Source organism: Abramis brama (genome assembly GCF_963993115.1).
Source record: "Abramis brama genome assembly, chromosome: 20".
NCBI classification, from domain to species: Eukaryota; Metazoa; Chordata; class Actinopteri; order Cypriniformes; family Leuciscidae; genus Abramis; species Abramis brama.
The window spans coordinates 29,124,917-29,135,329 of record NC_139982.1 but is presented as its reverse complement, the minus strand read 5'-3'; positions in this window follow the sequence as shown (position 1 = coordinate 29,135,329).

The window sequence follows — 10,413 nt, the reverse complement described above, 5'->3', positions numbered from 1 at the left end:
ATTTGTGCTGTTTCATTCTCACATAGACATTATGGACGTTGCCATGCAATCTGAAAACCAAACCTATGCCATATCTCTTTTGATCATAAATTCAATGACCTGGGGTCATTAACCGGAAGCAATAAAAAGACAACCTGAAAAAACATTTACTTCCTTATCACACAACATATAGGGTCATAAACACACAAACACTCCGGAAACGGAAGATCAAAAGGTCACAAACGAACACCTGTTGGTCAGTAGTTTAGGTAACGCTTTAGATTACAGCCTGGAAAGTACTGCGTAATTAAAATGCAAGTACAGTGTAACTTTCGGTAATTACAGTGTACCTATAAAGTACGTACGTGTAAGTATAGGGGAATAATATGTAAAGTTTTGGGAATAAAGGGGTAACAACCAGGAAAATACTGCGTAATTAAAACGAAATTACAGTGTAACTTTCGGTAATTATACAGTGTACCGATGTAACATTATAGAACTGTTCTTTATCAGCACTGCCTAGTTCCCTTCAACAGGTATCTTAAAGGATTCAAAGAAAGACAGAGGCTGGTATACAAAAAATAATATCTTACTTTATTATCACAAATGGTATAGTTAAAATATTGAAGGTTGGCAAATAATACGGTCCATAGGCACACAAATGGCCAACAGCAAAACCTCACTATCACACAGTGTATCAAATACCACGGCAATTACACCCCGAAGCACTCAGTTTCTGCAATAAATCACAAACATACCGTAAACACACATAGCATAAAACCAACTGCACCCGTTTCCTTCTAACTGTATTATCTTTCCCTGGTTTACACAATAGTGTTTCACACAATATAAGATCTCACTTACAACATACCACACAAAATAAATATAAAAAATCTATTTCTACTCACAATTTCAAACAAACAATTGGCACAGCACATCCCACATTAATATATTAAATCATTACAAAATTACATCAGTGAATCACTTGCACTTAGGATCCCCGCTCCTAGTTGTATTAATTACTGGTGCTCCACTCGACTCCTCGGCATCCGGCTTAGTCCCCAAAAAGCTAAGAGCGAGGAGAATAGCTCTATTAAAGGACGATCTCGTTTACCGAGCTCTCTGAGTTGCACGCAACAGTCAAGAAACAGCTGCTTACCGTTCCTGTTTACAGCTACGACAGCAATTCGCCCGTATGAATGAAAAGCTCTCGTTGCTCCAGCTCGCCGCGTCCCTTCTTTTAATTGAGAACAAAGGCGATGCGCCGACCAGTTACTCGTCCAACTTTTAACAAGCTGCGCCTGACGCGAAGATAAATTTCTGCTATAAATAACTTTTCAGCTCGCATTTAATGCCTAGTTCACACTACACAACTTTAAACGTCGGCAGATCGCTGTGCTGTTCAGACTACATGACTTGCTCTGGAGTCTTGAAGTCGTTGTGGTGTTCAGACTATGTGACACTACGTAAATCTTCTGCAACAGGGGCTTACACACTACAGGAGCTGACAACAAGTCTTGGCGCATTCCAATGGCAAATGGACGGCGGGACAAAATTGTTGGTATATATATATATATATATATATATATAGTTGAGCACCGTCATTAGAACTCTATAACCGCAAAAAAAACGTGTTATTAAAATATTTTTAAATTTCTATCTTTTCTATTATAGAGAATGTTTAAATACTAATTAAAAACAATTGTTGACAGTCTGTGTTATTATTGGTCTATACGTTTCCAACTGTAATTGATTCTTTCAATCATTTGAGATAGAAATAAAAGCTATGACTATGATATAGTGATGTGCCATCATTATGAGATTTATTAAACAAATGAAAAACATTTCCAATAATAAACATTAGCAATAAACATTTGCAATAATAAACAATATCATTACCGATAACTGATCGTGCAGTTTAATTACCCCTTGACTGGCCCCAAACATGTTTGATAAAAGAAACATATACAGTGTGTATATATGATGTGTATTACATTTTAGCTCAAAAACAATTGTAATAAAAGATAGGATCATAAGATGCTATATATTGGGGTTTTACCACTTAATGAAGTTTTGTTTTGTAAATCGTCAGACATGATTTTTACCACTTTGCTTTGTAGAAATAATTTATTTAAAACGAATTTCGTTTTGTACAAATTGTATCTTAATTTTAATAAATGTTTCATCAACCAATTGCATGTAGGCCTATTTATAAAATAAAAAGGAAATAGGCAATATAATAACCGATGAGTTATGTCATTTGACTCACGTCATAACCGTCACACCAATTCTGAAACCGGCACACGCACACCCCATATATATATATATATATATATATATATATATATATATATATATATATATATATATATATATATATAGGCCTATATTGTTTGTGCAATGATCTGTTTAGAACCCCGAAAGAAAAAAAAGAAAAAAAAAAAGAATATGGGTGAACGGATGGATAAGCACACGCGGGCAGCAGGGATTGTCTGTCAGATAGAGATTTGGAAGTGAGTAAAACATTATAATGAAAAAGCAGCTGCCTGTTGTGGTTTGGCAACGATGGTTACAAATACAAAGGGCTTTTGTAATATCATAACAAGATGATCATTGGCTGTTGCTCGTCGCGACACGTGACACCACAGGCTATCGAGTCGGCCGACAATTCCAGATATTTGGCATGCTAGATATTTTTCTGGCGTCGGCGACGCGTCGGCGATGTGTCAGCGAGGGGTTTTGATGCGTCGTTAAGTATTTCACACTCAAAGATTGGCGAGCGCGGATCACCCGCAGATTTGCACGCGATTACAGCCCGACCTGTCGGCGAGCTCGTTAACTTGCAAATCGGGCTTAAATCGGGCTTAAAATCATGTAGTGTGAACTAGGCATAACGCACGCTGACCGGGCCAACCAAAACGATTCATCCACCCTGCACACTGCTTTTTATCTACTTCCTAGTGGAAAACTAAGCACAGGAAGTTTGCCTGCAACAGACGCCCTCTGTAGGACTGGAGTAAGTATAGATAGCCTACAGGCGTCTAAATCCCAACTAAAACACTTAATCTGGTCACACCTATAAAGTACGTACGTGTAAGTATAGGGGAATAATATGTAAAGTTTTGGAAATAAAGGGGTAACAACCAGGAAAATAACAAATTATTTAGGCAAATTATTTAGACTGTAAGTATTCCATGTAGTTACAGGGTAAGTATGACACTGCGGGCTGTAAATTAAAGTGGTGCTTCTTACCCTCTTGTTGAATGTAGTTACAGGGTAAGTATGGCATTGCGGGCTGTAAATTAAAGTGGTGCTTCTTACCCTCTTGTTAAATGTAGTTACAGGGTAAGTATGGCATTGCGGGCTGTAAATTAAAGTGGTGCTTCTTACCCTCTTGTTTCATGAAGACAGACGTTTTGCTCACGTCACATCTACGTCGTCAAGCTCAGTTTGAGTCTGCGCAGTACGCTCGACCCCCATGAAGTGAAAGCTTCTAATTGGCTTCACTTGTCTCCGTTGAATCCAATGGGGTCGCTGTGTCCAGTTTATATACTGTCTATGCCCTCCACTCGCTAACTTCCCTTCGTCTCGTTCACTCGGATGTACGTCATTGCGAGTGCCCTGCCCACTACTGGCGGAAACTGAACTGGAACGTCCTAAGCCCTTGATCACTTGGAATCAGCTGTGGAGTTGATTTATTATTTATATTTTTTTCCCTTTAATAATTTGTTTAATGCAGCATCCAAATGTTTATAGGTGTGTTTGGGTTGTTTTAAATTTAAAACATTATAATTATCATAGAGTTGTCTGTGGTGGTGATTAGACGAGATATGTGGTGACGTCACAATCGTACTGCATTGTGGGACATATAGGTGCCTGAAGTGTACATTTGAAGCAGACTCGCTCCCTCGGGTCAAAATCGAGGGAACGAGGGTGTGTCCATATAAACTTCCCTCGTCCACTTCACGAAGTGGAACGCACTTCAAAATGGCGGCAGGGATTCCCCCAAGGGGAAGTGCTTAGGGAAGTTCGCAAGTGCGTGTCTAAAAGTAGACTGGAACGCAGCACTAGTTGAACGTCATGTTTCCTAGAAACGGCGTGCACCGGTGTGCAACCATAGACAGTATAAGAAGTGGACAGAGCCATCTCATTGGATCTCAATTGAGACAAGTGAAGCCCATTTTTAGCGATTTCTTAGCACTTCCTTTCCTGACGCGCAGACTCAAACCGAGCAAAGCGTTACACGGACCACGTGAGCAACCCGTCTGTCTTCTAGTAGCTGTGCCAAGAGAAATCTGAATCATTCCCTTCCGAATCTTGCAGAGACGGAGAGTGTGAGTAGGAGCTGTCCATGAGCTTGGAGCAGGAGCAACTTTTGCTAGGTATTCTGATTAATTATTTTGTCATTTTGCCTCCACGTCCCCCCGATTGCCCGCGAGCTTCTCCTCCCGTCCATACGGTAATCTCTCTACTGTGCGACAGAGAGTCGCGTGGTTATGACGCAATCGTTAGCCTACTTTTACAAAAACTGCTTCTACGGGGCCATAACATAAGCTACAAGGTAATGGAGCATTTTATACATTGTCGTGTTTCTTTAGAAATAAATAATGGACAAATGGAGTCTTCAAACGCCTCAGATGTAAAGTTATTCGCTGTCAAAGTGACGCCAAAATGAATGGGAGTCAATGGGATGCTAACAGCAGATGAAGTTCTGCTACAAGATGGTGGCACGCGGCCGGCTTCAACTTCCGGTCGACTTCCTTCCCGCTTGTGTGCAACGGGGTTTGAGATACGTTTTCTCTTGTTTGGTGGGTGTGTAAGAACTGCAGTCCAATCAGCAGCAACATGTAGCACGCGGTATTAAAGTGAACTCGCACAATGGGTTCAAGGAAAGTAATTTACAAATGTGTTCGATGCAGCTCGGTATACGCAACAACTGAGGATATTAGAAGACATTTGTCGTAAGTTTTATTGTACAAATATAGGATATCAACATAATGATGTAGTTGTTTATGTTTTTAGCTTCATTGCAACATGACATTTGGCTATTATATATAAATAGAACAATGGTAATTAAGTGCTTTTTCTAAAAATGAGAAAGAAAATACAGGGTATTAAAACAGTATGAACTACAAATAAAGTCAGTATGTGAGGCTAAATAGATGTGTTTTAGTCTTTATTAGGTAAGATGTGTGCTTCCATTTCAGTTTCAGCAATCGGCCTTCACTCGATTGGGATGTTCCCTTTTGTTCTGGGTGGCAAGTGCAGTAACTGTAACATCGGGCATATTTTGTAGTATTAAACATAGCCTATATTTATACCAACTCACTTATAGTATGTTATACGAACACGCCTGTTGTAAATTACTGCATAGCCTAATACATTTTAACAAGCAGAATAATAGCCTACAGCATAACGACACACAATCACTTTTAGCTACTATGTCTTAGGACAAAAACGTGAAAATATATATTTGCGGTATAAGTACCAAAACAATCTCAATATATTTTTGAGATTGTTAATTGCCTAAGTAGCCTACTACTAAACATTAATAAATAATAGCATAACAATACAATAATCAATAACAAAGATAAACCATTTCTGGTTAGCGATAGATTAGAACATATCCAGAAGTTATATTATTCACTTATGTTTCTTATCTTATCACTTAATCAATTAAAAAAAAACATTGTTAATTTGTCAGACCGGAGATCGGTTCGATGGCCATTGCTTCTATGACGTCACATAGATAGCGCGTGCCAAACAGAATGATGAAGCACTTTTTTTTTTAGCATACTCGAAAATATCAACAAATAATATAAATATACACAAGTACTGTGTAAACAACTATGAACATTCAATAACATAATATAAGCAGCTCAATCGGCCGTATAGACGACTTTAATTAGGCCTATTTAAATAACAAACAGAATAATGTTGATATAACCCATACACGATAAATGAAAAAGATCGATACACCTAGAAAATTACTTTAAGATGCACGCACACGATTAAATAACACCACTTTATAAAAAGAGGCAAACTCGTGCACACTAGTACGGATTCATGACCATATTGGCGATTTTATCACAAAGAACATTGATGGCCAATTTGTGTTGTTTTGGAAACATCTAGGCTATTATTTGGTCTTTTGGAAAACTATAAAGACAAAGCACAGTCAGGTTTATATAATACATTTTATTCTTTTAATGGTAAAATTCCATGTTCACAAATGTAAATTTTCTTGTAAAAACTGTTTTATATAATTTAAGAAAGAAATTGAGCTTTATATTGACTCAATTAGATTTTCTATGAAGCAAAAAAATTGTAAATGTTTCAATGTCTTTATATAGATCTACATTAATCCCCCTAGTGTGCAACTCTGTTACTTTTGCTGTATTTTCTTAAATTCTGTACTGTTTGTAACATGCTCTTTTTTGTTGAAGAAAAACCCCACTACGGATTCATAACAACTAACGCACTTTCCGTTCCACAAGGGGGCGTTGACAGTCCACAGCCTATGGACCATAACGCTCAGTAAGAAAACCCTACTAATATAGGCTACATCTATTACCTGTGGTGCTAAATACAGGGCCATTTGTAACAACTTTCATCGTGTGAGCGCCGTTCACATGCAAAATGGTCCATTCAGTGAGCAAAATCTGTCAGACATGGTATAGCCTATTCCATAAATGTTTATGGGTATTACATAATGTTTGCTAAATTGGCAAATGGCCTGCCATTGTAATAAAATAGGAATCACAATCTTACCAATCAACTAACCAATCAAGTTTGGAAAGTTTGGATATACTGTAGCCTATATATATGGAGTTTGCTGACAGCACAATCACCACCATTTTGAACATGGAGGAATATTCAACATCACAACACTGAACAGTATTTTTTTTTTTCTAGAAATTATATGCTTTTTTCTAGTAAACTAATGCTAACTTACATGTGTAAAGTGTGTAAAAATGAACAAACAACTGAGAATTTTCAGTTTACATGTAACACATTGCTGCAAAAATAAATATACGCTAAAAATACAAAGTTTTTCTTTCTTTTAAAAATTTTCTTTAACTTTTTTTTATTTTTGTGAACTACAGTGTTGACTTTTCCCAGTCAATTTTCACCTTCTCTCTGAATCTGTATTTACACAGACAAAACTGACATTCTTTTACAGTATAGAAAGCAGAGAGTCAACAAAAAAGTAGTAAAAAAACATGAAATTTATATAACAAATATTTCCATGGTGAAAAAGCATCTAAACATTTTGACCCGTGTGGCTTAATGATAAAAACACTTTTTATTTTGGTGGCATTGACCAATTTTCTGACCCAAAAACTAGGTTTTGAAGCATGAATTAAATGTTTTGGGTGAGTTATATGTTTTGCAGACATGCCATAGAGTTCTGATGTTCCAGCAAACAGTTGTGACAACCCAGCAAGCAATTTTGCGTCTAAAAGACGTCTAATAGCCGTCAAAACACAGCCCAGACGTCTATGCTAAAACAAGGCTAAATTTGGGCTGTCAGTGAAAATCTAATAGACGTCTAACCATAGCCCAAGAATAAGACGTCTAACCATAGCCCAAGAATACACTAGTCATCAATTAGACGGCTATTGAATGACTACATGTATACGTCTAATAGACAGTGCATATGGGTCTAGGCTAAAACAAGGCTGAATTTGGGCTGTCAGTGAAAATCTAATAGACGTCTAACCATAGCCCAAGAATAGAATAGTCATCAATTAGACGGCTATTAAACGACTACATATACATGTAATAGACAACAAAATGATGGCTAAAGGATTCTTTTCACTCAAATATAACAGGTTCTCATAAATGACAATCCATCCAAACAAATTAAATATAAAGGTTTTATTTAGAAAAAGAACATTAACAACTTACAAAAAGATCAAAACATAAAAATGACCAAATCAAATATCAAAAATACAATAAAAATGATAAAAAATTATGGAACATCAACAATTTAAGATAATAAAATATAAAACTCTGTTGCTGCTGGGAAGTTGGTCATCACAGCATCTGCCAAATAAGAAAAAATTAATTTGCACAAGAAAAGCATTGTTGACAGTTTAACCTCAAGTGTGCATGGACTAATACATTCACCTGTACTGTTTTTTTTTTTGTGTGTGTGTGTGTGTGTGTATGTGTTCTGTTTAGGTTTTAATGCACATCTGAGCTATTTGCATTATTGATATACTGCCGGATACTTTTTATAATTGCTAATTTTATATAGCCAATCATTTGTTTGTTTTTTATGCTGTATAATAAAATGAATTTGAAAGTTACAAACTTGAATGAATGAAGGCATTTTGAATGAAACTTCATCTTATTGTGCTTAATTCGAGTTTAAAGGGGACATATCATGCCAAATGCACTTTTTTAGCCCTTAAATGCATTTTGTTGTATATTTGGAGTGTTTAGAAGTACAGAAAATATGAAATTATTCTCTTCAGGTGCTTCGTTGATATCTTTATATTCTGTTTTGGTCATATTTTTCAACCTGTTCCGATTTTTCTGTTATCTATGATGTTTTTTGAACTATTACGTCACAGTATTTGCAGCGGAACTGCCAAATAAGGACATTGACTTCCGGCCCAACACTTCGAGCAATCCGCTATTTTTATTTCTCGCTGCAATTTTGTAGTCCAAGCTAAAGGATGCAGAAGTTACGAGAGGGTAAGTTAAAATGTTCGGTTGTTGGATGTAGTAACCCACATGCTTCATTACACCGTTTAATGTAGATGAACTGCCGCGCTTGTTACAGGACGCATGTTTAACTGAAAAAACGAGCAGAGAGAGAGACCTCTTTAAATTTAAATTAAATTTTTAATTTAAAATGAAAGACAGTCAAATAATATTGTCGATTTTTTATGAATGTGTGACAGCAAACATGAAGCTGCGTGGGCGAAAAACATGTAAACAATTTTAAGACTATTTTGACTATTCTAATCGCTGGTCTAAATCAGGGCTATAGCCAAGCCGTTAAACGTTGACCAGCAGACAGCACGTAGCCCGTCCAATTCAGAGCTGAATCGTGACTACAGATCGACCATGTCATGAAATGACACTGGCACCTTGTAGATATTATTACAAATGCGAATATGATGGGATACCAACCATCTCATGCGTTGCCTGCCCAACAATTAATTAAAACTACAATTAATCAGTTTCGACTATAAGTGGTCTACAAATAGCCGGGCTGACCTACGAGCTAGATTGTGTCTACGCACAGCCTACAACATGTCAAAGAAATGAAACAAACACCTTGTAATCACAGTTGACTTTGCTTACATGATGAAATATCATACATTTTGCAAGTTATTTTGGAAAAAAAATTACATGTAACCATGATTCAATGTTATTTTGGCTAGAAGTGGGTTACACATAGCCGGACTATATCGGGTCTATATTTAACCGAGACGTTGAAATGACGGCTATTGCTTGCTGGGAATTGAGCTTACAGTTTAGAAAATGTTAAGACTGTTTTGAAAATGTGCCAAAGCGATTGAGAAAAACTGTAAAATATTTACAAGTTCACATGTAGTACAGATGCAGTACAAATGAGAATTGTAGTTGTGACCTAGTTGTGTCACGGTTCATGAATTCACTGTTTTCTTCGTGTCTCGTGTATTTGTTGTTCTGTGTGTGTGAGTGGGCGTTACCGCTCGTTCCAGCTGATCAGCGTGCCAGCTGATCTCATTCCCCGCACCAGCTGCTGCCAATTCACTCACCTATAAGTTCTCATCGCACTCTCCTCTCTTTGTCAGATCGTTGTTTGGTGTCCTCAGTGTTTGTTCATCGTGTTTGTTCTCTCTCTCTGGAACAGAAAGTGAATATAACTTGCCCTCAGGCGGAGACGTACCTGGCAGTAACTCTATAGCACAGTCATAGGGACGATGCGGAGGGAGAGAAGCAGCACAAGACTTACTGAACACTTCCTTCAGGTCTTGATACTCCGCGGGCATGTTTGACAAATCCACTGCTTCCCCCTGAAACACAGAAACAGAAACAGACGGACAAGCAGACACAAGACAGGACTCATGACATTTACTGCTCCACTCCAACACTGATTTCTGCTGCCAGTCTATTTTGGGATTGTGTTCAATTAGCCAGGGGTGTCCTAAAACGATGGGTGCGAGGGGGGAGTCCAGAATGTAGAAGGAAGTGGTTTCAGTGTGGTTGCCAGATACGATGAGTGTGATGGGTCCAGTGGTGAATGAAATAGTGGGAAGAGCTTGGCCGTTGAGAGTGTGAACTGCGATGGTATGGGTGAGGGGTAGAAGGGGAGCCTGAATCTTGAGTGCAAATGTGTAGTCCATGAAGTTACCTTCTGCCCCGAAGTCCAATTTAGTGAAGATCGACGCTCCCTGCAACCTCTCGAAGGCTGAAGACATCAGCGGCAAA